Source organism: Psittacula echo (genome assembly GCF_963264785.1).
Source record: "Psittacula echo genome assembly, chromosome: 1".
NCBI lineage: Eukaryota > Metazoa > Chordata > Aves > Psittaciformes > Psittacidae > Psittacula > Psittacula echo.
The window spans coordinates 50,248,446-50,264,786 of NC_137735.1; the positions used below are offsets into that span (position 1 = coordinate 50,248,446).

At 36.8% G+C, this 16,341-nt stretch overlaps 1 protein-coding gene across 1 annotated transcript in view; it reads left to right on the top strand.

Moving 5' to 3' along the window:
• CCSER1 (coiled-coil serine rich protein 1) overlaps window positions 1-16,341 on the top strand; it is a gene marked incomplete at both ends in the record, with an annotated part of 646,590 nt that overhangs the window by 188,509 nt on the left and 441,740 nt on the right. The window lies entirely within an intron of this gene.

The following is a 16,341-nucleotide window of genomic DNA, read 5'->3' on the forward strand; positions in this document are numbered from 1 at the left end:
GCAAGGCTAACTGTTCTTGAATGTCTTTGGATAAGATCAAGGAGGCAAATGAATAATAAGGCTTTTACCCATGTGTGATCACCTAGAACCACCAAAACCACTCTTTGCCTTCTGTCTGGCATTACTGGGATGTGTTTGGAAGCATAGTCTGGGGGATTTGCTGCACAAAATGAGGTGATAACTTCTATACCCTTTGCTTTCACATGAAAGTCCTTGAGAAAGGGAGGGTTTGTTCTGCATGGTTTTGCCTGAGCCCTTACGTTGTTGCTGTGTGGCTGAGAGCTTTCTCCTGCTCTTGGCTACCTAAATGCAATTCAGATATGCATGACAGGAGTCTTTATCTGTCAAGAAACATTGTTAATTGCCAGCGAATACAATGTGTTGAGATGGTGCAGTTTTACAAGGCAAACCTCATACCTTTACGTAAGTGAAACTTGTTTTTTCCACCTAAAAAGTTCCCTTCATCAGCAGTAGCTTTTGTCACATCAGATGGATCCCAGCATTCTGCTACACGAAGCTCCTCTTATACATCTTAATCTTTACCCTAATTCCTACAACCATGAAATAGAGAGAGGCAATAAAAACGTTTTAGCAGGAATACTCTTCTAGAGCTTCAGAGTATCTGTTCAAAAATATATCTGGATTAGTTCACTTCTAGAGCAGGAGCAGCTCTTATGCTTTTTAGCTGGGATGGGTTTACCCTTTCCCTACCTTCCCTGCCCTGTCACTGTGCAGGCACAATACTCTCCTGGTTGTGGTGTGCTATGGTGCTGGGTTTGACTTTGGCATGTCCACAAGTAAAATGATTGAGAAATACTTGACCAAGCTGACCCAGTAATGTTGTGGTAGGAATGGGTGCTACAATCCCCAGTGGAAGAGCTGCCTCTACTCTTCAGGTTTCTTAGTAGAAGATAGCTCTTTTTTAAAGAAGTCCCCTGCTCTAACTCTGCTTTGTGATGTCAAATACCAGAGGCACACTAACTGCAAATGGCTTTTTTTTTTGGTTTTTTTCCAACTTAGATGTTGAAATTTGAAATTCAGTGGAGAGACTCAGAATAGACCAGAGTTGAAGTTACAGCAGTAGTTTGATAAGCTGTGAAATGCCTTGGCAGAATATGAAATTGCTTTTGATCTCTCCGTGAGTTGGAACATTCACAGAGATAGACTATTGGGACACAGGTGAAACCTGGGCTGGAGAGAAGATGTACTGTCAGCAGTACCTCCCTATATGTTCACTCTACTTATGTGTTATTACCGATATTGGGATATATGACTGCCATGAAATTTACTGCTCCTGTAGCCAGTAGTGCTAATAAGAGGCTCAGTAATTTCTTTTCACATTTAAGGAATAGTTTAGCATGATGATAAAATGTGTCAACTTAAGAGGAGAAATAATGTACAATTCTTGCCTATATTAAGTTATTAAAAGTCAAAATATTTCTCACGTAAGAGCAGTAGCTCCAGGTGTTATTTGTAATTGATGTTTCTAGATTCCTACTCTTAAAATGAACAATGTACTGTTCAAAAACTTGAAGACGTTTTTGCTAGTTTAGAAAGACAAATTTGCATTTCAGCATCAAATAGGTTTATGCTTTTTAACTTACGTGTACTGTAATAAGCAGTGCAACTATTCAAGGCTTGAATTCTTTTTCCTGCCAATATAAGGAATAAAAGAAGGAGTATGTACAAGGTATTCACAAAATGACAAAGCTGCTGGCTACCACATATCTGAAATACTCATTTTGCCCCTGTTTCTAGTGATAACCTTATGGCCTATAAACAAAAGCACTTTCAGGTTGGTTTAGTTTGGTTAAATTCCAGGAATCCGGTGGATAAAGAGCATGTATGTATTTTCCAACATCCCACAGCTTTCGCTGGTTTCAGAGAGGAGTATAGAGAGACATAAAGAGTCAGGCATAAACATATCAGTCAAGGTGCAGAACTGGTATTTTATCATCTTGGTTATTCCTTGCCACTTTCAACTGTAGCCACCCACAGTGTGTCTTGAAGTACTGGAGATTAATGCTGATTAAAATGCCAAATATTTTTTTTAAGGTATAGCACATACCAAATTGGAAATAAAGTAATGAAGTATAGAATGTTCAGCCTGTTGTTTTAGATGATGCTGTGGGGAAAAATGTCCTCTACACAAATAACATTACCAGTTGTCTCACTTTATCAACAAAGCAGGATAAAAACAAAGAATAGTAGGGACTAAGATACACCATCTTAAATTTTCTTCCGTAAAACATTTGCTTATTTCAGTGTCTGCCTCAACAATTATATTGATACTGCAGTCTCAGTAGTAAATATCCAAGTGACTTCAATGGTTCGTGTTCATTTTATTCTTGTGTAACTTAATCGTCCTTGTGGGATCCACCGGGTTCCTCTCTGTCGGTAGCGAGCTGATCGCCGTTTGTAAAAGCAAGCTTCTACAGCATGAGACTTCCAATTATTTCTTTGGTTATCCTCACTTAGTTTGCTTTAAAAATGAATTTAATATTGCTGTGTCTTCTGTTTCACATTTTCACATTTTCTCTTTATTGTGACTGTGGCAAGAGCACGTGACTCATGACAAGCAAGTTGTGCATGTGAAAAACTCTTACGGGCTTATCCGAGGAGAGAGATATTCACCATTCATTTTCAACTGCTTTGCAACTGCAAATCAGAGGTCCAGTAGGTTTAGACTGGCTCTTCCCTGTTTTTTGACACATGGATAAAGGTGTTTGTCGTCTGTCTCACAGTGTTTGCCTTCATTTAGATGAGTTGCTTCATTTGTCTCAGTTGTGAAGGGCTTTATTTCAGGAGTAATGGGATGAAGGAGGAACCATCTTCATAAGGTTAATGAATTCTTACTGTATTTTCTGTTTTCTAAAAATAATTTATAATATTACAAGACTCTAAAATAATTTAGAAGGGTTTTTTTGTGTAAACCAGAAATTTCCATGTCTTTGTCTTTTTCTTACATTGCATTTGTTCTTGAAAATTAAACATAAAGGCTTGACAAATGATGCAGTGAAAAAAAAAAATGGGCTGCAGCCCATTGGTTCATTTTGTCTGATGGATGATACTAAAATTTCAAAATGTTGCTTCTAGAGCTAATAAAAATATCTCTAAGAGAAATCTTATTTAATTATCTGCAGCCACATTTTGCGAGTAAACATTGTTTTGCCATATGACTCTGGCCAAGCTGAATTTTTATTTCAGCAAAAGATAGACAGTGGTTCTACTGAGAAGGAGAAAAACTTAGAGACTGTGCTTGGAAATTTGTTGAAACCCTCATACTAGTGATGGTCAAAGGCTCTTCTAAAGCAGCCTGTTCTGAGGTTAGCTTGACTGTGCTTAATTATGTCAATTTATTATGCTGGCTGCATGAAGCCTTCCAGGAGAAGAAAGGTAGTGGCTTTGTTGTGTGTTTGTGTGTGAGATAATCACCTTCCTTGTAGAAACACCTCTGTAGTAGTTTTGAGAGGTTGCTGCCAGATGTTAAAGTGTGGGAGATGCAGATACATTGTTTGCAGGAGGCGGGATATTAGGATGAAGAAGAAGTGAGATGGAATCAAAAAATTCCGAAGACCTATATCTCTACTCTGCTATATTGCTTAAGAGAAATATGAACAATTTCTGGCCACTCAAAGAAACAAAAATATGCGTTCCACATGACATAAGTTTTTCCTGCCCTTCACTATATTAAGCAGAATAAGATTGTCTCTCTTGGGAGATGTCACAGAAAGGAAGACTTTTATCATTTTTACCATCTTTGGACAAAGCAGTATTTGCATTCTGAGCTTTGTTTAATAGACAAGTGAGCAAAGATAGTGATCTGTGTTTATGTGGCTTAGCCTGAATAGAAGCCTTCCCCTTTGCTATCAGCCAGTGTTATCTGGTTTTAAATGTCAAGTATCCTTCAGTGTGCAGAAAAAAGAAGATGAGATAGGATTCACATAGGCCCATGCTGGAAACAGAGTTATGACTGCAGGAGATGGGTATTCATACCTCTGTGCAAGCTTTAAGAAGGGCGCCCACCAAAATGATCTACAGAGAGCACCTCTCATCAAAGCCTGTAATGTTGTATATTGTATTGAAGTCCTGACATTAGTCTTAAAGCTGAGACACTCCAGACTAGTGCCTAATTATAGCACAGAGAAAGCTTCTTTATTCTAGGCATGTTTTCTGCTTGTTTTTTTTATTACAGTTGCCATAAAAATGTCTCATTGCTTGTTCATATACATAAGAAGACAAAGCTCTTTTCTAAAAAAGCTCCAAACACCTTGACCTACAAAAAGAAAGAAAAAAACCCAACAAAAAAACCCCACAAAACCCCTCACATTATCACAACAATTAAAATTTTTCTATTTGAATGACAAAAGAAAAGAAAAACAAAAGAAAAATATTCTGGTAATAGCAAGCAAATTTCTTGTTCACCCTTCTCTTGCCCGCTCCTAATTAATCATGCCTCTTTCTCTTCTCAAGTGTCCAGTGTGTAGTTGCGTGACATATTCCTTGTTGATGCATGCATAACCTGAAGCTTTCCTAAATTTTTTCATGTCAGATTTAGAGAATGACAGCCTGGCCAGTAGTATGTATGCTAATGCCAAGTGCCTGATGGATTTCTGCTCCCTGAAAGCAAAGGCAGGAGGATGGCCTTGCATTAGCAACACGGAAGATTCAGTCATAAGTCAAGCAATACTAAAATTCCAAGAGTGTGCAATGTCTGTATGTGCACAGGCATATCTTTTGAGTTCTTTGTCTTCTGCTTTCAAAATCAATAAGGTGTGCTTAGATCGAACTTTCAAGCTGTATCTGGCAAAAGTAAGGGCCAGAAATCAACGCTTGGTGGTTTTTTAACTAAAAATATTCAATTTATCCCAAAATCTGGAGTGGTATTGCCAGGTAGCTTGAAAATAAATGAGTTGGCATGTCTAGTTTTAATCTCAGTCTAGGTGGAGCTTTGGATGGCAAGTGTGAACATACTCCAACAATTACTAGGGCTGCATGTTATTAATGGTCTCCTGGCAAAGACTTTCCAAAATAAGTAACTAAAAATATTAATTGTTCTTTTATATAATGTGTCTGTAATGTGTCACAGAAGAAATGCAATGCAATTTATTGTAAAGTAATAATCTTACTAAATTATTAATAATTTCCTTAAAGCAGCATTTACAAGTGTTTTTTTCATTGTCATCTTTGTTGCAATCTTGAATGAATTAATGGTAAAGGTTATAACAGTACTGTTAAGTTAAAATAAATTATGTTCTGAATGTTGCTGTTATTTACTGCTTAAACTTTGAATATGTGCAGTGCAAAAGAATTCAGACATCACATGTTGAGTTCAAATCCTGGGCCAGATATTTTCAGTAAGATGTACCTTTTCTAAACTTACGTAGTTTTGCACAATATTGCTCTGCATGTTATTCTTAACCTTAAACAAGGCGTGCATCTCAAACTAGAAGCAATTACAGTAACTCTAAGTATTCAGGTAATTCAAGCAGAGTCCCAAAAGAAGAGAATTACCAACAAGAGAGTAAGCAACTGAAATAAACATTTAATTTTGATGTAACGAACTTAAAACACAAAGCTAAAAGATAGGTGACCTAATGTCCTGGACGTAAAGAGAGAGAGATGGAGCATTGTAGAGAGAATAAAGCTTCTCATGGGACATGGCTCATGGGCACTTACTTACCAAGTAACACTGCATCAACACAGAAATATTGTAAGCAGCAAACAGTTCAGTGCTAGTGTTGAGGTTCTAGTGTGTTACTTCCTTCTGTGTGCTGGTGTAAAAATAAAGATTTAGAGATATTTAATTACGGTTCAGAGATCTGAGCTTTGGTATTTCATAGTCAACCAAACCAAATATCTCTTTTTCATCTGCCTCTGGCTGCAATTTGCTAAATTTTAGATTGACTTTTTCATAGCAGGTCACATTATAGGGGAGAAGAGGGAGGAAGAATGTTTTCTTCTATATAAGAGGGCAGTAGAGAAACACTGCTGAAGTGCTTCAGTCTAACTAAGAATTCTGATTATTTTTTAATCAGTTATTTACAATCAAAAGGAAAATTTTGAAGGACATTAAAGACCATACTGGAAAATGCAGAGAAATTCCATGTAGGTAGGCTAGTTCCACCATCTGATACAATAACATGTTTCTGTGGTGTCACTTAATGATTGTGTCATGTAAGAACAACGCAATTAGGTTAATTTACACATTAATTAGTTTATTGCTTTCTTTTTGTTTGGTCTCTAATGCCTTTGTTTAAAAAATCAAGCATGTTCTTCTGGAGGGGTTTAGTTTCACTAATTAATATCTGAATGCATACATTTCAACACCTGCCTTGTAAGTGAAACCATCTAATGAATACAACAAGCCTTCTGGTAGTTTGAGAGGACACTCAAAAGGAAATAACACCTGAAGGGTTCCATGACCCTTTCATCTCCAAGTATACTTGGGAATTTATTATTAGTAAGTTATTGGCCTCTATTTATGCCAGTGGCATTTTTTGTAAGTTGATGCATTGACTTGTGCAGTTTTCAGGGAAGAAGTGGAGGCTTTGAGCTTCTGGAAGGAATGTGAGTTGTTCCTAAGACTTCTTTGTGTTTGGAAGCTTTCAGTCTCTTACATTCATTTCAAGGCAACATACATCTGGATACGAGCTATTTATTTCACACTGGTACCTCGTACTCTTCGTAGACAAGATCCAGCTAACGGTTTAGCTTAAAGTGTTAGAACTACAGTTCTTGGGCAGTTGTTGTGGATAAAGTGATACATTTGACTCGTAAGAGAGAAGTAGCAATATGTTTATTGATATAAACCAGCGATTTAAAAATGTTTAATGGCAAATGTGATAGTAGTTTAACAAGATTCAGCGGCAAGGTATACATGGGTATTTACTGCATAGAGAAAACTGACAGGGAGACCCTCCCACTGAGTCATGAGTTTCGGAAAGGACCCCCTTGCTTTCTTAACTCCTCCTCAGAGAGGAGTCTAGATGTGGCTGGATCCAGACTTAGTCCATGGTTTATGTTTTAAGGATTATGTATGCACAATGAATCCTTTATATCACTTAGCTAAGATTTCAAAGTTTAGCATGCTATTAATCATTTACATAGTAACTGATACAATAAGGATTCTCCTAACCTTGGGGAGTAACCTAGAGAGGTGTCCCTCTTCACAAGGAGATCCTGGTGTTCAGCCACTGCCATGCAGGAGAGCTCAACCGGCCCTGGGCTGGCCACTATTTTATGGAGTAAGATTATTGACTCGTAGTCATATTTGCATACCAGCTGTATTTTGGGGTTGGTGTATGCTCAACTAGCCTTCAGCTGTTGAGCAAGACTTACGACCCTTAGCTCTTGGGTAAGATTTGTGGCCCTTAACTACTGTGTTGTTATCTGTCTTCCCAGAGTCCAGCATGGCCAGATGCAGCCATCAGGACCACCACTGGCTATTGCTTAAGCAGAAGAGGGGGTAGGGGAGAAGCAAACTGCTACAGTAGCTTTTATGAAGTTACTCTAAAAGGAAATTTATTTTTTCTGTTTTGTACACTTCATTTATGATCAGTTTTGGCTGGAGCCCAGCAAGTGTATGTTATTTAACTGTGGGAAAAATACGTATTATTTCATGTCTAAGTTTGCCCAGAACTGTTAATCATGAAACAACAGATTTCGCATCAATGAATGGACTGAACAAGATTTCTTTTTCAGTTCTTGCTTGAAAACACTGCTCTTTTTTATAAGTTCAACAACTGCTCTAGATGTATGGTTTAACTTTTAGGTTGCCTTTTATGGAGTCAGGAGTTGGACTCAGTGATGCTCATGGGTTCCTTTCAACACAAGATATTCTATGAGCCTCCGTGATAATATGAAACAAATATATGTATGTACATCCACTACACAGCTAGCAGGAACACACACTATTTGCAGCTGCTGTGCCAGGAACAGCATGAAGCTGCTTGTCAGCAAACTTCACTAAATAACTAGCGTATTTAATTAGCATTGATGCTAAATATCTTATGTTATTTTGTTACTTTTCTTTAAGGCAGGCTTTTGAAGCCTGTTTGTATGTTTGTAAGTGGAGTTGGAAATTTTTGCAAAAGATTAATTTCATAATGTTTTTTAAAAACCTTGAGAAGAATCATATTTAAGAATTAAAAACCCTCTAGTGTATTGCTGTCTTTTAGGAATGGATATATAGTAGCATGCATATTCTGGATTTCTTTATAAATTATGTCCCTGAATCCATTACATGCTTTCATTTTTTGGTCATAAAAGAGAATTTAACATAAAAGCTCTTTTAACAATAACATTAGGTTCCAACTATTTTATGTGATAATGAAATAGGATGGGTTTTAAAGTTGCACTTTCTTCCTGAGATATTAATCAAGTTCCCTACATAAAGTAGATGAAAGGTATCCTCTGAATTTAAAAACAAGTCTTTCCTATTCATTATTCTTAAACTGTTAGAGGGCAGTGAGAAGGGATACATTTGTTTAATCATACACTTTCACCAAAATGAAGGTCCATTATGTTGATTCTATTATAGAGTATTGAATGTTATCTTCATTCAGAAAGCTGTTTGTAATTACTGATTTATTCAGTGATTATATTATGTTACTGATTACATATTTCATTGTGTGAAAATGTACAGAACTAATAATAAATGTTAGGATTACTATTTGTAATTTTCTGAATGCCACAGAGTTTTAACTACATAATTATTGTACAGACATCCCTTAACTCTTAACTGCTCGGCTTTGCTGATGTTTTAGTCCTCTTTATTCTCATCCCTGGCGTTCAACTGCCATCTAATCCTGTAAGCAGGATTTGCTAGTGGAGCAGTATGTATGGCTATAGTATTACAACCTACAGGATGATACTTGGGGTGTATGTATCTGTTCTCAAGCCCTGCCATGGTCAGAAGCCAAGACATTTCTGTAATTGGACCCGGTCCAGGAAGATTTCCCTGAATCACTTGGCCATAGATAAAGGCAGGGTAGGGGTTCAGATGTCAGGAAAGCAAGCAGACTGCTAAAGGTATTCCACTTTGTGTATTTTGTAAATATTAATTAGACCTTTAAAACTGTTATGTATCTCCAATGAACCTCTCAGCCAACACAAAGTATAATGAATTGCCTGCTTGCTTCACAAAAGTGTTCTTAATGCTTAATAGCTTCATCAAAAGGTAACGTTTTGGTTTATGCAGTAGTAATGTGGCTAGGTGGTTCCCAAATATTTAAAAAATAGGTCAGGTAGGACTCAGAGTGGTTTGTCTCTTTTATAAAGAATATAATTTTTCCTCTTAGTTGTCTGATCTTGGAAGTCTGTCTTATCTTACCTAATTCATGTCTGTGAATTCTTCCAGTTACTAAGCAAATACTTGTTGCAAACCTTGCTGTCTTTCCTATACTAACAGCTCTGTAGGTTCTTTCCAGGCACAGAAAACACTTTTTGGTTTTTTTTGTGTGTTGGGTTTTTTGGGGTTTTGTTTTGGGGATTTTTTTTTTTTTTTTCTGTTTGAAATATGCATAGTTTGAACAGAATTTTGGAAAGCCGTGGTAACAAAAAAGTGCTGACCTGTAGTAGAATGTATTTGACAATCTGTTTTAAGTAAGGGAAACTAGGGTAGCTAAATGAAAGGAAAGCACTTCTTGTGCTTCTTGGAAGGCAATTATTATATCCAATATCCATCATGATTTTCCTTTTTTTTTTTTTTAACATGTTTTTAATGTCATGAAAACCTGACAGTTTTATGTTCTGTTTGCACGATTTCTAAAAGCAAGACACAAGCATTGGGAGCAGAGAGCAAAGGTGAAGAGAAATGTTTTGATCTAGAAGGTGCCAGTGGCAAAACAAATTTATATTTCCCCTTTCCTCCAGAACTATAAAGTTTGCTGGGCACGCTTGAATGCCTGTCTTCGTTAATAGATTAGACCGAAATTTTGTTGCTCTGGTCCTGAGTCAGCGGAGTTGGTCATCTCCATGGAGCGAGATTTCGAGAGGAAACTAAGTACTTTCAGCTTTTATCTATGCTCAGGCAGTGTCCAGTCCAAAGTACATTGTGTTTACAAAGGTTGCAGTGACTTTGGTCATAAATGGTAGATTCATTCTCTGTCCAAATAAAAGCTAAGCCTTCTTTTGTTTATTTCCTAACCAGAGATGTAAGGTGAGTTGCTGCTTGCTTTTGCACATAATTAAGCTGCAATTTATATTTCGTATACTAGTTGTAAAATAGTTTCAAGAATGATCCCCTGCTGATATTTTTTTCCCAAAAACAGTTAAAAAGACTTACACTGTCTACCAAACTCTCAGTGCCCAGAGAGCTTCATTTACTTTTTCTGCTTTGTAATGCTTTATTTCCTACTGTACTAAGAGTACTTGATATTGGAAGACTGGGGGAGCTTATTCAAGTAGGTACTTTTTGAACATTATCTGATTCCTGTATGGTGTTACATTACCTTGTTTGCATCACATTTAAATTCTCCTAATAGATTCCAGGACGAAGAAAAGGACTGAAATCTCAAGCGTTGTGTTTTTGTGTGCTTGAGCTCTCTACTCATGTAGAATTTAGCGAAAGGAAATTAAGGTTTGATATGCCTTCAGCTGTACTTTTCCAGCAGTGCTAGCCATTAGAGTTTGTGTTCACATTTGTGTGTGGTTGCATAGTTTAATAGTAACAGATACTGAACATTGTTTTTCTAAAGGCTGACCTTGAAAAATCATAGCTTCAGAGTACCAATAAATGATACATAGTTCTAAAAGCTGTAAAATGTCAAACAATATGTACCTTATGACATGATGCAATTTAATATTCTGAGATGTCACCCTTAGAACTTCTGAATCATTCTCTGTTAGAACACAAGTACTGTTGAGAAATCGTGTGAGACAGAAATATATGTTTTGATGCCAAAGAATGCTAATATGGGTAATTAGCCAACTGTGTCTGTTCTGGTTACCTTTTTAACTTCTCAGTATTGCAAGGGCTGCATTTTCAGAACTGAGGAGTTTGGCAACTTTTACCCTCATTGAACAGAGCTTGAGAGTATTTAGGCACGTAGCAGTATGTTATTTGATATACCCACTGGAATATTTAGGAACAGGCTTTTAAAAGTCAATGCCTCAGTCCTGCTAAATATGGGGAAAGACTTTTCATTTTTCCAAAATGTGTCCATATATTTCAATTGTAAGGTGTTTGGGGTAGACCATGTCTCTTACTAAGTGGGATTAGTAAGAGATTACTTGGAGATTAAGACGCATTCTGGGATGACTGTCGGGCTTGACTGTAACATACATCATTGTAAGAGAGCCACAGAGTGCTTTGAACTAACTCTGGAAGTGCTTGAGGTAGGCATATTTTTCTTTAAAAATCAGAAGTAATTGCTCTTGTGTGTCTTACATGGTCCCACTGAGGGGCCTTTCTCAAAATAGTAATTAGTGATTTTTCTAAAAGTGGATCCCTTTCATCTATTTGCTCCTGGTAAGAAAAAAGAAAATTCTGGATGGGAAAAGTGTGGATTGAAGGGTGCCTAGATTTGTATGAAAGAGGATTTCTAGAAATAACCCGAATGAGATTTTTCTGGTGCAGAAGGACATCTGTTTCCTGGTGGGCCAAGTTATGAACAATAAGAGGGTTTTTTTTTTTTGGAAATATGAAGATCAAGGGTAGATGATCTGCTGATATAGGAGTTCGCGTATGAATTTTATAACTACACATATGTAAATGTACATGTCTATGTATACACATGGTGCACTTGTATATGAATACAGTTGCACACTCAAACACTGAAAATAAGTGATTTAAGGCTTTTTCTAAAACCACGCTTTACAAGATAAGCTCTCAGGGAAGAAAGAAGGTATGTTCAGCTCTTCCCATAGAGGCTGGGATCTCTTGCTCTGCTTGCAGAGCCTTCCTGATGCCCACAGTGTTATGTGGGTTCTTTTCAGTTAAGCTGGTGTCAAGAAGCACGAACTCTGTGTGACCAATTGTATTAGGTTAGGCTAATTCTGCTATAGCAATGTCTTGAGTACTGCTGATGAAAACTAAGATTAAACTCCACATAATCTGGGGATCTTTGTGTAAATAAGTTCAAATTATCATAAGCTCTTAAAATCATTGATCTGAGGGTCAGTAAGAAGGGAAGAATAACTCAAACTAGCTCAAGTTGCAAATCTTTAGGTTTTTTTGTTTTTTTTATATATATATATTTTATTATTTTCCCCAGTAAAAAAACCTTAAAGATGCTTTGGAATAATAAAGTTGGTTTTGTTCTGCCTTCTTAAGAGAAAAAAGGTTTGAAAAGAGCTGCACAATGGTGTGTCTTCCTCAGTTAGTTAACATGCAGTTGTGTTGAATTTATGGAGGCTATTAAACTGCTAAAGGTCAATGACTGATTATTTTAATGTTACACCTCCATTTCAATAAAGACTGCTTTTGAAATAGAACTCTTAATGGCACTACTATTTTGCTAAATGTGGATATTGTAGCTTCTGATTTTTGTGTTCTTTAGAAATGAGGAAACACATTCATGGTGTTCACTGGGTATGTCCAGATATAAAGGAAACAAGCCAGCAGTCTAAAAGTACCGTATCAAATTGCATAGCTTTTCACCCTGTTTTGCATTTACAAATTTGTAACAAATTTTCTGTGATTTTCAGACCTTATGCTGGCAGTAATCTTTCCTGACACTAAGATTGCTTTTCTCTTTTGTCATTTGTGGTCCCCTTAGATGTAACATGCAGCTGATTAGTAAGTATTCCAAAGGCTTTATGTTGATTCCACGTGAGCAACTTGAATTACTGTTTCCTTATGACACTGGTCTGGAAGGCAGAGTTCTAAGTGTGCTGTCAGGCTTTGTCTGATCTTCATCAAACAGAATATGGGAATCACTTATTATCTGGGAAGTGAAGTCTGTAATACCTGTGTGAAAATTAAGATCAGCTTTTTCTCAGCTGTGATTTTGCCGCAGCTTCCACAGCTCATCTCGGACCTTTCTTTGAAACAGGCTGACACTTCTCTTGCCTAGGTGTCTGGGTGGGTTTCACATCTCAAGCTTAGAGCTTTGTGGCTCCATAGCCATGCTCAGAGATCTAAGGTGACGTCTACATGAGATGGTTCTGGAGTGCACATCTACACCACTGACATATTCCAGAGTGGAGCAGTCCCATCCAACCTGCCTATGCTGACAACCAAACTATGCCAGGGAATCATTTGGAAGAGTAGCTCGTTGCCCCACAACATTTCAGAAGTGCTTTACTACTGACTGAATTTCAGTGCTCAGGGACATTTTCAGGTATAGTTTTATTAAAGTAGGGACATAGTCTAAGCATGTGTGTGTGGGGGGCAAATTTAGAGCTCAAACACGAGCTATATATTTAAAAGTGATCAAATTACTTTTCTGAAATATTTTATGTTGATAGTATTATAGAATTAATATAGCTCTTTTGAGGCTCTTTACCTACAGTTTCAGAAGTTTGTCACAGATAACTTTTGCTTCTGAAACGTTTTTATTACAATAAACGCATTTTTGGAAGGTACAGGGGCTGGTCATCTGTAAGGAGCTCCTGCACTACTAGTTGATGAACCAGCCTCTTCTCTAGCTTCAGAGGTAAAGAGGCATTTTACTACTAAGGAGAGAAGTCTAATTTTAGTACAAATTCTTTTTTCCCCCTTGCTAAATCTCTGCTGCTGCTTTGAGATGAAATGCAGTGGATTACCGTAATAATACTGTAATAGACCACCTGGACATTGTTAATAGTGAACTTGATGAAATATCAGTGCTGGAATGAATTTAAAATGAGCTTTTTTTCTGAAGCGAGTAGAAGGATTTGTATCAGACAATGAAGAGATTTTCTATCACAGATTAGTTAAATTCTGTTCAGCTACTTCAGAGGTACTATATGATCTGAATGCTTATTATATACCAACTTTGCATCACCATTTTTTAGTAGCAGTTGAGTTAGATTTTAAACTCTTATGACCATGAGTGGCGATATATTATGGTGCTTTTCATACTTTAGTACAAGGTTCTGTATTTGAAAAGATGGTATTTTTGTGTGTTGAGCAGTGTCATGTTGACATAAAGCCCACTGAAGTAATTGAAAATATTGTCTTAAGTTGAAATTAAGTTTTGCTGTGTTTCCAGTGAATGTATAGGTTGTATGTAAACACTGTACCTCTTTCATGTAGGAGCGGATGAGAGTTCTCCAAGAGTACTTCTTGTTTCCTTGTCACTGAGGCAACAGGGTATTGGTGTTGATACCACATTTCTTCTCCTTGATAACGTGCTGTAAAAGACTTCTGGAAAGCATTACATCTTAAGTTTGTACTTTCTCAGTGCCAGGATGCCTGTTCAGGAGAATGAGGAAAATGAAACTTTGCAGTGACTTGCAAAGTGAACATGCCACATATTCTAAAGAGTAATTTGTCTCCCAGCCTGCAGGCACTGGGGAGGAATAAAGAGGAGCTTGTTGTTCCATCTTAATTTAAATAAAGTGCCTTTCAGGTTACATAAATCTTACTTAAGGTTTGAACAGACCTTCTTTTATAAATCCCTAAAAGTGGCCTGTGTTATGAAATTTCAGTTAAAAGTTGTTTTCTGTTTGCATGATATATACCTGAGGTGACTTTAATACAGGCTATTAATCAGCAGTGGCTTCATATGCTTCAGTCTAAAGCACCTTTATCATCCACCTCACATTATTATTTTAAAGGATGCAAAATATTCTACTCAATAAATTAAATATATTGAAAGTTGTTTCAATATTTTTAAACAATTAAATTATTTAAATTAAATTACTAATTTCATTGTTTTATGAGAGTCTTGAAAAGCCTGGATTAGAAAGTTTTAGTTCTTTTGGCAGTCATGAGCCATCTGCCCATAGCCATGATCTCTGTGATGCGTTTCTTGATCTAACATGTACCTAGTGCACATGACATAGCTTGCAAATTATAGAAATGAACAACCCGTAAAAGATAATTCTAGTAGCCTTATTTCCAATTTGTTAGTATGCATTGGGAATTGCTTGTCTTGAGAGATCACATTAATCCCTTTTTGCATGTGGTTCATATGAAACCAAAGTTAACTAAGGAAAAATATTCTTTGTCCTGCCAAAATACGGCCATGCATAAAATTCAGGATGTGGTTTGTGTTGCATGAAAATTCAAATGGAACAGAAAATTGGAACTATACATTAATTGAATAATAATTGTCACTTTCTTCACCACTTATGCTAACATCTTTAATTTGAGTGAATCAATTTATTATGAATATGGGTGTCATGCATTGCTGTTACAACACGTTTATAATTTAGCAATAATTAGTATACTACTATTGCACAGTGCAATCACATTCTCAAATTTATTCTCCATTCAGATTTGTCCTTTTTCCCTGCTAGTCAAAGAGAAAATAGGTGCAACATTGAAGTTGTGCATGCATTAATGCTGCAGAAGTCTCTATACTGCACATAGTCGCATTCTGTTTTACCAAATGTCAAGTAATCTCTATTTAAATTATTTTTCTACTATTAAAGTTTTGGCTGATTTTGTCTGATTGAATATATGACCTCTAGAACATAGACGCACACAGGTGGGAAGGAACCTCTACAGGTTTCTGTTCCAAGCCCTTGCTCAAAGCAGATCCAATTAGAACAGGTTACTCAGAGGCTTGCCCCATCATTTTGTGAATATCTCCAAGGATGGGTGTCCCACAGCATCTCTGAGCCCCTATTCCTTTGTTTGACCAATAGTAAATAAACAAATAAGTAATGTTCTTACATCTGTTCACAATTTCCTATATTCCAGCTTCTGTTCGTTGCCTTTCATTCTGTTGCTGTGTATTCCTAAATATAACCTGGCTTCATCATCTCTGCACCCTCCCATTGCCTTCTCTTTTGAAGACTGAGCAAAATTGCCTCTCAGCCTCTCCTCATTTAATATGCACTCCAGCCCTCTCAGCTTCTTGTTGGTCTTCACTGGACTTGCTTGAGCATGGCAAAATTTTATAGATATCTTGCTCTGATATTAAAGGAAGATGGCATATATGCTTTAAAATAATGGTATTCCATTATCTCCAAAGTCCATAAAAATTTTTCTCTTGTCTTTAAGGATTCTCAACCACAACTTAATGTTGTTTATTTTCATGTTCTGCTTAAAGAGTTTAAATGGTAACTAAACTTCAGTGACTACAGATTGATTACATTTCACATTCCATTATGCAGAAGGGTGGGTTCATCTTATGCCACTGGGCCAGCCCAGAGGGAGTATTTTTTTGGTGGTTTTCTTTTCCTTTTGAATTCTAAGTCAAAGCATATGGAAGAATGTGATCTAGCTTTAGAAAGTACACAAGA